The 14197-nt window shown below is 41.6% G+C and overlaps 1 protein-coding gene across 1 annotated transcript in view; it reads left to right on the forward strand.

Moving 5' to 3' along the window:
* The window catches only part of LOC104078782 (rho GTPase-activating protein 32-like), a gene marked incomplete at its 5' end in the record, with an annotated part of 101238 nt that overhangs the window by 57338 nt on the left and 29703 nt on the right, over positions 1-14197 (forward strand). The window lies entirely within an intron of this gene.

Here is a 14197-nt window from a genome sequence, read left to right on the forward strand (position 1 = left end):
TGAGCGTCCATCTTATCAATTTATGCTGAACGTTAATGGGAATCACTGTGGTCTCTCTTTTTAAAGCTCTTTATGTGATTCTGCTGACATTTCTCAGGTACTAAAGCGAAGCGTATGGAATAAGCACACCTGTGTTGCCTACATTTGAATTGCGTGGGGTAAGGAAGTATTTGCTGTCGCGTTGTACCAGCACAGTGGCATTAGCACGCACAGGGACAGGTTGTGAATTTGCAGTGCCCTAACTCTGTGTGCACACTGCTGTCGTGTGTTCAGAGAGAGCTGGGGAGCAGAGCATCCTGCTCCGCTTTGAAGGTGGAGCTTGGCACAAGCTGAGCTACAGCAGTGTACTAGTGTGATAGAAAAACAGAGGATAATTCCTCTCTGTTGTCGGCTCTTAGGGTGCAAGTACACACATGCACAGTGTATATATACATGTGTATATAGATAGTGCTTTTGGGAGAGGGAAGAGAGGCTGAAGGTGAACATCTCTTAAAACCGCCTGTGTTTGGGCATTTTGCTAGTACTGTTCTAACCCAGCTGAAGCCAGTTTCATCAAAATAATCACTATTCAGAAAAGCAATCCAAGCTAACAAGCAGCACTGCAAAATTTAATGGTGGACACATGTCTGTGTCCCAGCCAAGAGCAGTACGGTGATCGAGAGTGAGGTTTTTCAGGGGACTTAAGGAAATTGGAATTTCGATACGTTTTAAGTCCTCACTTTTGGGACTGCATTTGCAGTGCTTAATTCAGAGATGAACCTTGTATTCTTTCCTGACTATTTCAGGTGGGCCTATAGAAATGCCAGTATTTTATAGAACAGTTTTTCTCCAACCCTGAAGCATACCGCTTCTGATCTTTCTACCTACCTTACTGGCATCTCTAAAGACTAACAGGAAACCTTCAGGTTTAATTGTGTCCTTAAACCCTGCAGAATATGTTTGTGCAGGAGCAAGGCCCAGGAGTAGCCAATAACCAGTGCATAGCGTGCAAGGCGTTGCTGGTGCACTGACTGAAGTGAGCCCAGCTGTCCAGCAGCTTGTCTGACACTTCTGTCAGACTCTCAGGTGGTTTGCAGGGATGTTCCTGAGAATACAGCGCAGAGATTTGATTTATGCGGGGACAATGTGGTGAGTTCTGTGCCTTGGCTAAGGAAGATGCTACAGCAAGGCTTAACTGAGCTGCTGTCCAGTAGATCCAGAGGCTGTGAACCATGCCCAGCTGCTGAGAAGTTCTGTGAGCTTCTTTTTCAGTGTTGTTAAACTAAAATGAAAGCACTGGGGGCTGGCCTCATCACTTTGAAGGATGGGCATAGAATCAGTCACCTTTTCCTTTTTTTTCCTCCTTTTTTTTTTTTTTTTTTTTGAGTAATTCTTCTGGCTAGCTAGAATTGCTTCCCACCCCAAGTCTGTGATTCACCTCTCGCGTGTTAGTCTCTGTCTCTCAGATACTTACAATGCTGAGAAACTTGTGGCATCTGGATTCAATGAACGGAAAGGCATGGAAGGAGCCGCACAGCTGAGCATCATTTCTACCGTGGAGATACTTCACCCCTGACATCTCATGGCCTCTCCTAATGTCCAGGGGAAGATTCCATTCTGTCACACGTTGGATACCGGCGGTGTCTGGAAGGGTTTGGCTCCACGTTAGAATCGAATGGGAGGTGTGAAATAGCTCATGGAATGATAGTGCAGTGGGGAGAGATTTTGGCAGGACGTGTCGGTATCAGGCCAAAAATATTGAAGAAGGAAGAAAAAAAAGCCTGTAAAACAAATTTTACTTTGCTCGCCTTTTGGACATGCTACTAGCATTGGTGTTCAGCCTATGGCAGCAGCTTGCAAAAATCTCCTTGATTTCTTAGATGGACACAGAGAAAACAAAGTCTGATAATTAAGGCGAAACCTATATAAATTTAAAAGCTTTAAGATATTTGTGATTTGTTGCAAAAACAGATAGCATGGGGAAGAGCGAGGGCATTTGGCCATCCTGGCAATTTTAGATTACGGGCCTTAGAGAAATAAGCTAAAAAACCTAGCTCTGGGGTTGAATGCATCATACTGCTGTGCCTTGCCCAGTTTGGACTGTGCAGATACAATCTGTGTGTTGTGTGGTCCATAAAAAGACATTTATTTTGTCATTTCACTCTGTAGCAGACAACAAAACCAAAGCTTTTGAACGTTAGACTTTTAAAACATCCAGCTCAGTCCTAGCTGTGTTTGGCAGACTACAGTTCGGCATTTACACTAAGGAAATTCTATCCCACTCCTTCCCATCTGTAAGTATAATTTTAGTGGTGTAAAGAGAATTATTGTTTGATGCCTATTTTGCAAAACCTTCCCAGATAAGATTTGAAAAAAAAATTTTGGAGTTGTATTTGCAACGCATTTCTGCTGCAAGTCAGCTTGTGAAATAAAAGCTTTGTGTGAGGTTCAGAGCGGGTTTTTGTAAGTCTCTGTTCAGCTTTTCTTCTACTTAGAGACCTCAAAAAATTAATCCACTTTATTAGCTCTTAAGAAGAAGTGGGAATATATAGAAAGCTGTTCCAAGTGTTTCTGAAAAGTGGAAAGATAGGATTCTTCTTTTGATTTCTTTGAACAAATTTAAACATGAAAACTAGCAAATGACAAAGGTAGGGTTTTAAATCTTATTGGAAAGAGCTGGTGATAGGGGGGTTGGGTTTTTTGTTTGTTTGTTTTTTAGAGCAACATAGGTGGATTTTCCTTTTTTCCAAGTAAGATTGCACTGTTTAACTTTCACTCATTTCTAGGAGATTGCTTTCAGGGCATGTACAGTTACTGCTGTTGAAAGATTGCTATTATTAAAATAAATGTAAACAAAATCCCTTTCTATGGTAAAAGAAGGGATGGATGGATGAATGAATGGAAAGAAGACTTTTTAAAACAATCTACGAATGCTTGAAATCTGAGGACAGATTTTTGGGAAAAGGAATAATGTTTTGAGTTTGCACTTTCCCCGAGTGCAGACAGTATGCCACGTGCATTTTTGCTAGAGAGGAAAATGTTTCTAAAGAATGTTAGAGACTGGTTTTTTTTGTGTAGGAAACAGAGAAGGGTAAAATCCTGGGAGGGGTGGTGTGAGGACTGTAGCTGTGAACCTCTGAACTCTGTAGACAGTAATTGCAAGCCTTAACAATAAGCGTGGTCCTTAAAGGACCACAGGGAATGTCTGAGACCTTTATGAGTTTATGCTGTACCTGTAGGCTGTGAAGGTCCACTGACAGCGTTCGCAATCCTTGCTGAGTTCCACGGGGATAAGCAAAGAATTTACAAGGTCTGCAACACATTTAGAAGGAGTTATGTGTGTTGAGAATAAATCAACAAAAGTAAGAGCCTGCAAAAAGGTTGAAATAGGCTAATCCATCCAGCATGTTTTGTCGAGTTGTAAAGCAGGCTGTTTCTAATGGTTTTGGATTTGATTGTGTGACATTGCAGCAGCAACTACCTGCATATGTATTTAAGTGTTGTAACATAAGAACGGCTAATCTAAGCTTTTATTGTGAAAAATGAAAGAAGACTAAAAAGCATGCAATACTAATTACAATGTGAGATTTGCAGTATTTCTACACTACAAACATAATTTTTTTGTGAAATTTTGAATGGCAAGGAGAGAACAGGAGACCGGTTGTAAAAATGTTCAAGTTCTAAGGGAGACCTTAAAGTCTAGCCATCTCTTGTGGTTTTTATTGTTCATTTTCATTATCACAGGTAGATTGTTGAAAGAGAAATGACGGGCAGTAGAAACCAGAAATGACAGACCATGCAAGCGTGAGTGATTTTTAAAAAATCTTAGGACTGGATCTGATGATAGTCTCTTAGCACAGACTGACCATGGCTCAGAACAGAGCCACACCACCTTCTCTGTTTCTTGCTTTTCATGGGATAATGCCAATGTCCTGCAAAGTCAGTCTTTTTCTGCTGCAACGTAGGTAGATTTCTAAGGCTGTTCTCAAAGCGGGAGCTCTCATGGTGCAGGCATGGGTTTTCTCCATTTTTCGGCTCACATTTGCAGACGCTGGCAGTAAGTTGAGCCACGCGGCTTTGTGGTACAGGATGCACGGTGCTTTGCCCTGTTCCTGTTTTTTGTTCAAGGCAACCATTGCTGTCTGTGCCGCGTTCATTTTGATTGATAGAATAAGGTCTCTGATGTACTAGATGAAGGCATTTACGCAAATCTATGCCACTTGTATCTCCCAGCTCTGCCTTGCAGGAGATTCAAGCTCGGTATCTTCTGTTTGAAGAACAAACTCTGCAGGCAACCCCATCCAGCGTTCCACGGCTGGAAGCGCGGTTGCAATAATAAGTGCTTCAAGGGCAGTGGAGAGAATGCCAGGAAAAAACGGGATCCAAGCAGGAAGAACAGACAGGACTCCCCATCCTGGGTGGTTTGTGGGGAGAGGAGAGTGGAATATATTTTCACAGAAGCAAATGTCAGACTACTAATGTCTAAAGTATGGTTTGCTGGTTCTGTCTGCCTGTGATAGTCCATACTAAAAACCACAAATTGCTTGCAGTAGGATTTTTGAGTCAAACATTCGAAAACCTTTTGTATGATTGTTTTTTGTCTTAAAGGCTTGTTCTTTAATATATGAATAGTTTTGTCGTGTGTGGTTGAAGCTCAGACACCTAGAGAGCAGTTACTAAGTGCTACTAACATTCCTCCTGTGAAAAGCTACAGTTCTTTAAACAGGTGATTCTAAGGGACAAATTCTAACACACACACATATATACTTGTGTGTGTTTTATATACATATTAAAAAAACCCCGAGAGAAAAGCTGGTCTCATCTTTGTTAATGGGATGTATCTATGTGGAGCATCCAAGCTGGATCCTACCCAATGCAAAATCTGTTTTCAGAATATGTGTTAACCTGCTTCTCCTTTCTTAATATAGAATTTTCTGCCTTTGTTGTTTAAAGAAGATTTTGCTCAACAAAAGCAGTTACTGTGTCCTTTTACTGAATAGTAAATTCAGGTAAAGTTTCACATTATGCCTGCTGCAGGCTGGCGGCAGTCTCCTGCCCTTGCCCATGCATCCTCACCCCCCTCTTCCACCTGAGGTCTAGTGTCCATGTAGCTGCTGCATGAGTTCTACCAAGGATGGAAGCCAAATCCACCCCGTGGGTGGTGGAATACTTCAGTGGTGGTGCAGCTAAACTGAAGCAGGTGTAAGATGAACACGCACTGAACTGCAAGGGCACGCTCTGATTTTCATGGCTGCTTTGTACAAACCGCGTATACGGACCCTCAGGTCTGCTCAGAAGGGCTCGGGAAAGTCACTCTGGTTTAAAATGCATTAAAATGCTGCTCACTCTCATGGCCTTTCCCCCCTAGCTTGTTTTCTGTTCTTCTTTTCTGACACTTGGTACCACTTGCCTGAAGATGACTGCAACAAAATGCCTAGAGAAATGTAACTTCCACCGACAAGTTTGCCCGTGAGAGTTAGGTGCCTCACATGCTTGCAAGTGTTTGAAAATCCCTGTTGTGATACTGGCTATTTATTTGTAAGTCCCCCAAAACTTTTTAAAACCTGACCGTAGGCCTTTATGGATTGAATATTTTTAGCCTATCCTTCCAGATGTTCACAAATGTTGAAATCTCTGTCCTAAGCATTTCTCGGGTGAGGAGGGCTGTTTTACGTTAGTCAAAAGAAAGCAACTAAAATCCTTGCTTCCACAATGCTAATCCATCACTTGATGTTCTGTGCTTGAATGGTTGATCTTAGGTCATATACTCCATGCCTTCTGCTCTCAACAGCGATAAATAAAAATGAAGTGACAATAGTAATGTGGATTAATAAAGAATGTATGAAGCTGGCAAGCAGCCTGAAAAGTGCGGTTGGGCTGTGTTCAAAGCTCAGGCGATGCCAAAGCGCTGCCAAGGTGTAGTGTCTTTGAAAAACTTGGGTCTGTTCCAGGCTTTTTGAAAGTAAACTAGCATCTGTAGGGAAGAGAGAAGGTATTGAATCGCATTAGAAGCCTTTAAGAACTGCATAATTAGCATCTATTATTCTGTAGCTGTTATGATAATACTAAAGGATAAATTAATTCATTAATTAGGATAATAATCATTAAGGACAAGGATATGACTGGCTGTTTTTTGGAGTTTTGCCGCAGAAACTGATTTGGGTAGGGCAGCACTCAACATCAAACAGGATTAACGCTGTGGTGTGCTGTGTCCTTTTCCTTTTTTAAAAGCGTATTGCGCCATGCCCTCTGTTATCATGGGATTTGTATGTAGCTTTGTGATCGTTAAGTCACACGAGCGGTTTAGACACGTAACAATGGAAGTAGCAGTTTTGAGGTAAAGGGGATTTTTGTCCTGTTGTCTTTGCTGCCTTTTATTCTGAAGCGTACAGTCAGGCAATCGGCAGGATGTCTGCATTGGGATTTAGGAGATGCACCAGCAGGAAGACTTCCAAGGGTTGTGCCATTTGCTTGCTTTGGCCGTTTGCAGTGTATTTGTGCTCTTTGGGACTATGGAATGGAAATACAGAAGTTAGCTGTTGTCTTCTGTGCTGCACAGGAGGATGTAATGAATCCAGGAGCAGCGTTGCACTGACCTAGAGCGGCACCCGTGTGTCATCGGGGCTGTGGGGTTTCATTGCCCAGCTGGTGGGACTTGTCCTTCACTCCATTCTCAGACACAGAGCGGATTCATTACTCTTGTGTGTAAATCTATCCAAGAGATGAAAAATGACTGTAGTTCTTAAACTTTCATCTTTAATTTCTCCATTCCTGGCATGCTGATTTTTTTTTTTCTCCATTTAAATATGTATTGTGAAGGACACGGGGTTAGCATGGTCCTTTCTTGTTCTTGACTCTGGATGCTTGAGATGCAATATCAGGGTTCTAGCTGTGCGTGGATTTTGAACTGAATGATTTATTTATTGAGCGACACTGCAGAGATAAATGCTGTCATGGAACTGCTTGTGCTAAAGCACGTTCCTTCAGCAGTGCAAATTTAGGTGCATTTCAAGCTGTCCCTTCAGTATGCCAAAGATAGCGGCTTGCTGTGCTCTGTGATAATGGCCTCAACTATAAACTCCAGTGAAGAAATGGTCCGGTGAATTTATTTGAGGGTGGTTTTTACTGGGGAAAGAGAGTATCCGAAAATGATCACCACAAGATAGCAGCCTACCAGTTCATCAGACTTGCATTGGACTGAGCTCTGTGCAGTTATTTGTGAAAGGGAAGGGTGAGGGATACCTGGCAACAGCTGCTTTCATGTGCTCTTCAGATGTTTTTCTGTGATGGAAACCTACCAGCTGAAGTGAATGGTCAGTGCAGCCCTGGTCTAGGAAGGGATGACGAGCAAGAGGGAAAATTGTTTCTCAGAGTAAAATGCATTATCCCACGAATGTGCTGCCCTGGAAGTTTTTTTAAGCAACAGAAGCTTTTACAATTTTATTGTAGTTTGTTAATGTCGTGTCCTTTGGGCATTCTGCCTTCAGAAAGCAAGCTCTGAATTAGAGAGATCAATCTTCTTGTATCCAAATTGTATTCTACTTAGCTCTGAAGCTAAAGTGAAAATTACTGTTGAAATCTAAGAGGACAGGATAGCGATTATGGTTTCTTTCTGTAAGTGATGCATTTTGGCAGGGCTTCTGATTGTCGTGTGGTGCTTTGTAGACAAGGCTGGGTCCGGCCACAAATTGAAGAGGACAGTTGGCTTTATTCTGAAGAGACATTGAATCCCACCCCATAACTAAGCAAGTGTAAATGCATTGCAGAGGAGCAGTTTGTCGACAATTTTACTTGTTTTACAACTTCTCCAAGAGCTGAGCTTGGTTCAAATCCAAAACAAGAGGAGGATTGTGGTGGATGTTCCTGTTTTTCTTAGTTGCCTTGCTGTTTATTCCTTATAGAGAAGTTCAACGTGCATGCATTTGTAATAGCAATATTACAGTGCCTGTTTACTTGGGAAAGTTGACAGCCCTTTGGGACAGATAGTCCAAAGCAGTTTCGTCCAGTATCATCCTCTGCATGCTGCAAAGTTACTTTGATCAACAGGTAAGGTTTGGTGGCTAAGCAAGCATCAGGAGAAAGACAAGGTGTGCAGTTATGATGCCTCAAACCTGAACGACTTGCTTGTAGATAAAGTTCATAGGCCTTGGAAGAGCATCTACGCTTCCAAACAACAGATTCATTGGACATAAAATGCAGGACAAGCAGATTAGTAAAGAATATTAAAAAAAAGGCACAGAAACCACATCAAAATACAGAGCATGTATGTAAAGATGCTTTAGCAGTAAATCAAAGGTATGTCATCTTCATTGTTTGTAGCAAATGTTTACTGTCACTGAACAAATTGGCAAAACTCTCCGTTTGGAAAGTTTTCAAAAGTTATGTCCTACCAGTTACACTGTGTGGACCTTGTTTAGTTAAACTCTGATATTCTAAAGAAAATTTGTAATTGAGTTGGTTTCGGTAATAAAAACACTGAAGTGTTAAATGCCATTGTCTTCCTCAATAACTAGAGGTGCTTTGCCCAACTGGATTTATAACTGTATGTTAAATTAAAAATAAGTTTTGTTTTAGAGGCATTGGTGACAGAATTCTCAGGGGTGACGTGATTGAGCTTGTTCCTTAAATCTTTGTATTCATTAGGGCTTTCCTAGAGTTACAGAGCAGGTTTGTACCCCAAGTTTGCTAAAAAGCAGCAAGCAGGTGTTTCTTGTCACTACGTGTTGTGTAACCCGCGATAAACTGACCTAGTTCAGCGAACACCGAGGTCCCAACTCGTCGAGCAAGATTTACACTTGAAGTGTGAAACAACTGAGAATCAGTTCCTCGTAGACCTGCTGTGAATTCCCGAGTTCTCCGCTTCCTTGGCAGGGGCTGGCAGCCTCCAAACTTCAAAAGCTGCGAATGTGCAGGCGGGCTGTGGGATGTAGACATGAAGCATAATTGCAAACTGATATTGTTAGAGCAAGTTTGCAATCAGGGGCTCAGGCTTTGACAGATAAGAAGGAACTGACTTTCTGTTTTTCTAATGATGCATTTTTTAACTGATCTGTGGTTTCAAAATACTGTATTTATTTCAAACGTTGTGGTTTACCTTTTTAAAAGACCCCATTAGGGATATTAGATATTAAAGATGGCCTGTCTTAAATGTTTCATCTCCTGGGTCTTGGCACCGCTTTTCAATGTCTCTTCTTAAAACTGATGCATGCAGCTGCCAAAAAAGCAGCTATTCTTACATTTTGGCTCCAGCTCTGTTAACAAAACTTCTCCAAAGCTGCTTCTGTTCCCTGTGCTTTCTAAATAACGTTTCACCCTTCTAAACTCTTTCCTTGAGTTTTGGTCAGCTACATCTCTAACATACCTGCTGGCATACCTTTTTCTTGAAATGTTCGTGTGTTTTATCTCTATAACCCTACCCAGAGGAGTAGGAGTGGGCAGAGATGCTCCCTCTGACATCCCCTGATAAATTCTGGGGGGATGCGAGGGGAAGGGGCTGCAGGAGCTCACACGTGTCCTCGGGGAAGAGCATCTCTGAAAGACATCGTCTTGGGGCAGAGCACAGGGGTAGGTGGCCTGGCCCAGCGGGGCATTTCTTACGATCTCAGTGGTATTTTCCAAATACTGCTAACATTTTTCGCTTCATTCTGGGGTGTCAAGATAAATGGGTTTGTAATGGAAGCAGTGTCAGATACAGCACGGTTTTAATTATTTCCATGCTTCTAATTTTCCGTTATTTTGTAAATGATGTGATAGATGCGTGTCCTGTTGCGTAGCGACCATAACTGGGGTTATGGGGGGTTTTTCAAACAAAGTTTCTTGGTTTTGGACCTACAAAATCTTTTCTTCCTGGAAATTAGTTTTAACAAAAACATGCTTATGTGCTTTGGTCACTTAAAAAAAAAAAAAAATTAAAAAAATCAGCTGTTGGCTTCAGTGATGTGCCCAAGAAATGAGGCTTAAGAAAATTGAGATCTGTATCTGCCCAAGCTACTGTTGCTGCAGCTGACCTCAGGCAAGTCATTTTGAAAGTTTTTTTTGTTTTTGTTTTACTAACCTCAGGCAAGTAATTTTCAAAGGGTTTTTTGTTTGGTTTGTTTTAAAGGATAGTGGTGTTTGCTTACTTTGATGAAACATTGTTTTGTCTCTGTGGTTAAGTGCTGAGTAGATTATAGCACATTTGGGGCACGGGGTAAAGAGGGTGTTGTATTTAAATACGTGCAATGTCCATATAATCATTTGCAAATATATACGCATTCACTCATTGCCTTGCCACCTGTAGGATGGTAGGATTTTAGTTCCCATTACTTAGCAGTTGGTCTTTTAGTGGCTTTGAAGTATTTCCTTTTGTGGCTGTAAGCTCATGTTGGGTTATTACTTTAATTTTCTGAAGTGTAGAAAAGCAGTCCCCCATGCTGTGGCCGCCCTCCCCTTTACCCCTGTGTCTCTCTGTTGCTCTAACGGTATAATTTCACTAAAGAGATGATTGGTATTGAATTGTTTAAATTATAACATGTCAGGAGAGCAGGGAATTTCATTCACGTGTTGAGAGTTGTAAATCCTGTTTCAAGTTCATTAGGTGTCTGCCTGCCTGCCATTCAGAAATAGGCTTTCTTGCGGGAGGAAAAATGGTTGTTACGATTTCAAATGCCGTACAGACGGTGTGTTTGTGTTAGGTCTTCTTAGCGTGCTCTTATTTTTCTGTACCTGTGCAAACCCAATTGCCACCAAAGCCCGAGCCAAATATTTGCCTGCTCTCTGGATGCTTCTGGCGAAGCTGCTCTTCTGAGCGACGGAGAAAGCACTGGAAGGTCATGGCTTATTTCAGCTTAGCCCTCAGAAAGCTGCATATACCTGATCGCAGTGAGTTTCCAAAATTAGTCGGAACAAGCAGGAATAATGCTGCTGTCATTCAGACCAGGTCTTGGGCAGCCTTGTGTTCCCACGTGTGTTTTTAGTGTTCCTATCTAATTGGAATCAGGGAGCGCAAGGAAGTAGAATTTTTAGAGGAGAAAAGCTGCAGTGGTTTCCATTAAAATCTCTTTTTTCCTGCTAAAACTGGTAATTAATGCTGAAAGGGATCAGTTTCTTCTGTGGAATAAGGCTACTAAAGATTCACCACATAAATATACTGAACTTTCTCCTCTGCCTTCTGCCTTGTGGTCTGTCCGTACGTATGTTCCCTTCATCTTGTGATAGTTGGTCTCTCATGTGTCCGATTCCCGTGATACCAGGTGGAGCTCGGAAGTTTTAGCGTTTCCATCATTCTCCCCTTATTTAAAGCTCCCTCCTTCCCACATTTTATTTTCTTCTAAACATTTGTGCAGCTGCCTGACAGCAGAACGGGTATCGCGCTGCGAGCTGTCGATGCTATCTTCTAAGCCAGGCCAACCCCAGAAGTGAACAAACATCTCGCCACCGCCCAGCTCTGCCAGCTGAAAGGGTCGTGGGAGCAAGTGCTAACGCTTGTTAAGTAAAATTTATGCATTCATCAGCGGGGTTAAGCGAATGCAAATGTCTTCCGGCTTTAGGAAGAGCCATAATGTGAGTGTTCCCGCCCCCATGGTGTGGGGAGGGAAGGAATAAACTCCTCTTGACGGGTAGTACCAGGAGCAAGGAAAGCGAGCGTCCATCCGTGGCCTCAAGGTGGGACCTGGAAGTGCGCTAGCCAAAAAGCCTTACGCTGCTGAGTGTACACTTTCGTTCAGAAATAAAGTAGCTTTATGTTGCCTTAGCGCAAACTCCCTTTAAGTTTTAAAGATTTATAATTTCCTTAAAGTTATAATAATACACCAGAAGTCATGAAAACATCCAGGACATTTTGGTAAACAGACTTAAGCTTACTTAAAGCCACCTACGGCACCAGCTAAAAACACTTCCTGGGTAAAATCTTAAGTGATGGATTTTATCAGTCTTGTTTTCTGTTTTGACTAAATTTCTAAGCCATTTTCCAGTGTGACTTGTAATAGAAAAAGGGCTGAAGGGTCATGCTGGAATAACATAAAGAACTCAAGACCCAGACAGCTGTAAAAGTCACCCACATGGCAGAATTAAACTCTACTGGTGGATGCTGGCATTTTTCCAGCTATTTAATACGGGGTGTTTTCTTACTGTAGGGTCAAACTGCAGTGACTTTTGCGATATACTTTCATCTCATTTTCTGGTCTCGATCTCCATGTGGACTGGTAAGGTTCATGAGAGCATCCATGTGATTTCTCTCAGGAAATAAGCATTTGAACCAGAAAAGAAAGGTCTTTCCCTGTCTTAAAATAAATAAATCTTAGGTGCTACAGAGAAAACATACTCAGACCGTGGGACAGGAAAGTTGTGCGTGCTGGAACTCAATAGTACCCTGTCTGGCTTGAAGAGGCATTGATGGACAAAAAGGAGTCCTATCTGCACAGATGTAGACAGCTTCAGCTGGAAACGTAGTCTTTTACAAAGCGGGGAGAGGCGATCTGTAAATCTTTATTATAAAACTTGTGCATATTCTGTTTTCTAAATTAATTGTTTCACAAATATTGGCAGAGATGAACCTGTTCGCTTCTCTTGTGTTAGCTGGATGCCTCCGAGCAAGCCATTGACAGTGCACAACAGGGGAAGAATTGCTTCTTGCCAGATCCCAAGTGAAAACGGTTAAGTCCACGGAAAAATATTCCGGTATGGAACTGGCCTTGAGCTTACGGGAGCCCCTCTTAGAAATGAGTAAGGTTTTTGTACTGGTCAGTTGAAGGGTGTAAGAGATGATGGAGCAAAGGTGGGGTTTTTTAACTGTGGGAATGAAAATGCAAAGGATGTTTTAAAACACCCTCCTCTTAAATTTGCTTTTCCCAGTCCAACAGTAACCAAGCAGTACTGCAGTAAGTAATGTCTTTCTGTAAGTAATGAAACAAACCATCACCAGCTGCAACGCTCATGCTGCGTGTTGGGCTTGGGAAGAAGGGGAACAGGGAGTGATCCTGCTGCTCGCTCCAAGTGTCACCAAATGGGCTGTGCTTAAGGGAGTATGTAAACTTCTCCCGGCTATGGCTGCGTGTCGTCCTCAGGCCATTTGACCAGTTAGAGGTAAAATATTGCTTGTGGAGCTGGGGTTCTGAATCCTTGTCCCTCTGAATCTTGTCTCATGCGATGTCAAGCCTGAGTAGCTTTTTACGACCTATGATCTCGGTATAACGGCTTTACTAATGGAAGGTTCAAATCTCTGACTCGGTGGAAATTAAATCATCAGTTCAGTAATCTCTAATAATTTTTTTTGGCATGACATTTCTTCTGGCTTTGATAATCAGAAAAAAAAAAGAAACTCTGTGCAGTGTGCTGAAATCTCACCAGTCTTTCATCATACATTTAATCCTACACAGCATGCAATAGTAAGGGAGAACAGATCAAACTCTAATAAGAGTAGGAACGAATACAGGTTTTCCATTTTGTGAGAAATTCCATATTTGTCATGATGCTTTTCGTTGTGAACGTTTCTGTGGTTGATTTTGTTCAAAAGGGATTATTTTTGTCAGTGGTCAATTTTTCCTTTTAAAGGTTGTGAAACTATTGAAATCTTCATTTGAGACTTGATTTTTTTATTTTTATGAAATTTGTCATACCCGGGTTTGTAACTGAAGGTCTGAATCTGGGAAATCATTTGACTGTGTGCTTAACTTCCCCTCTATTCTTATGTCCTATTGACATTAGTGGGATTTAAGCATGTGCTTCTCTAAATCAGGACCATCAGTAATTAAGGAATAGAAAAGAAATTATTGAATTGGAAAATTAGAGGGTGATCAAAAATTTATTTGCGCAACAATTTATGGAAATCATTAAGAATGTGAAGAAGGCATTTTTGCCTTATGGATATTATGTGCCCGAAGCACCAGTAATGTTTAGCTTTGCTATAAAACACAGTTGACAACATGAGACCAACTTAACAGTCACTTACTTGTTTCTACTATTTTATTAACTCTCTAAATTAAAAAAAGAACCCTTTTGCAAAACCCTTCTGGCACTTTAGAATTTGCAGGAAATGGGAGCAAGATGTACAATTTTTATATTGATAAAGTGAAACATTGTAGTATTTTTGATATTGAATGAGGTCACTGTTGTTTCTGCTGCTTTGGCTGTGCAACTCTGGGAGTCTAGCTGAGAGAATTTAGACTTTATTTTCTTGTGATTTGTACTGGAGATCTGAGGGGAAGCACTGAATGTTGTCCACTTCCTTCCTAGATTGCTG

Source organism: Fulmarus glacialis, unplaced genomic scaffold (assembly GCF_000690835.1).
Source record: "Fulmarus glacialis isolate BGI_N327 unplaced genomic scaffold, ASM69083v1 scaffold3596, whole genome shotgun sequence".
Lineage (NCBI taxonomy): Eukaryota > Metazoa > Chordata > Aves > Procellariiformes > Procellariidae > Fulmarus > Fulmarus glacialis.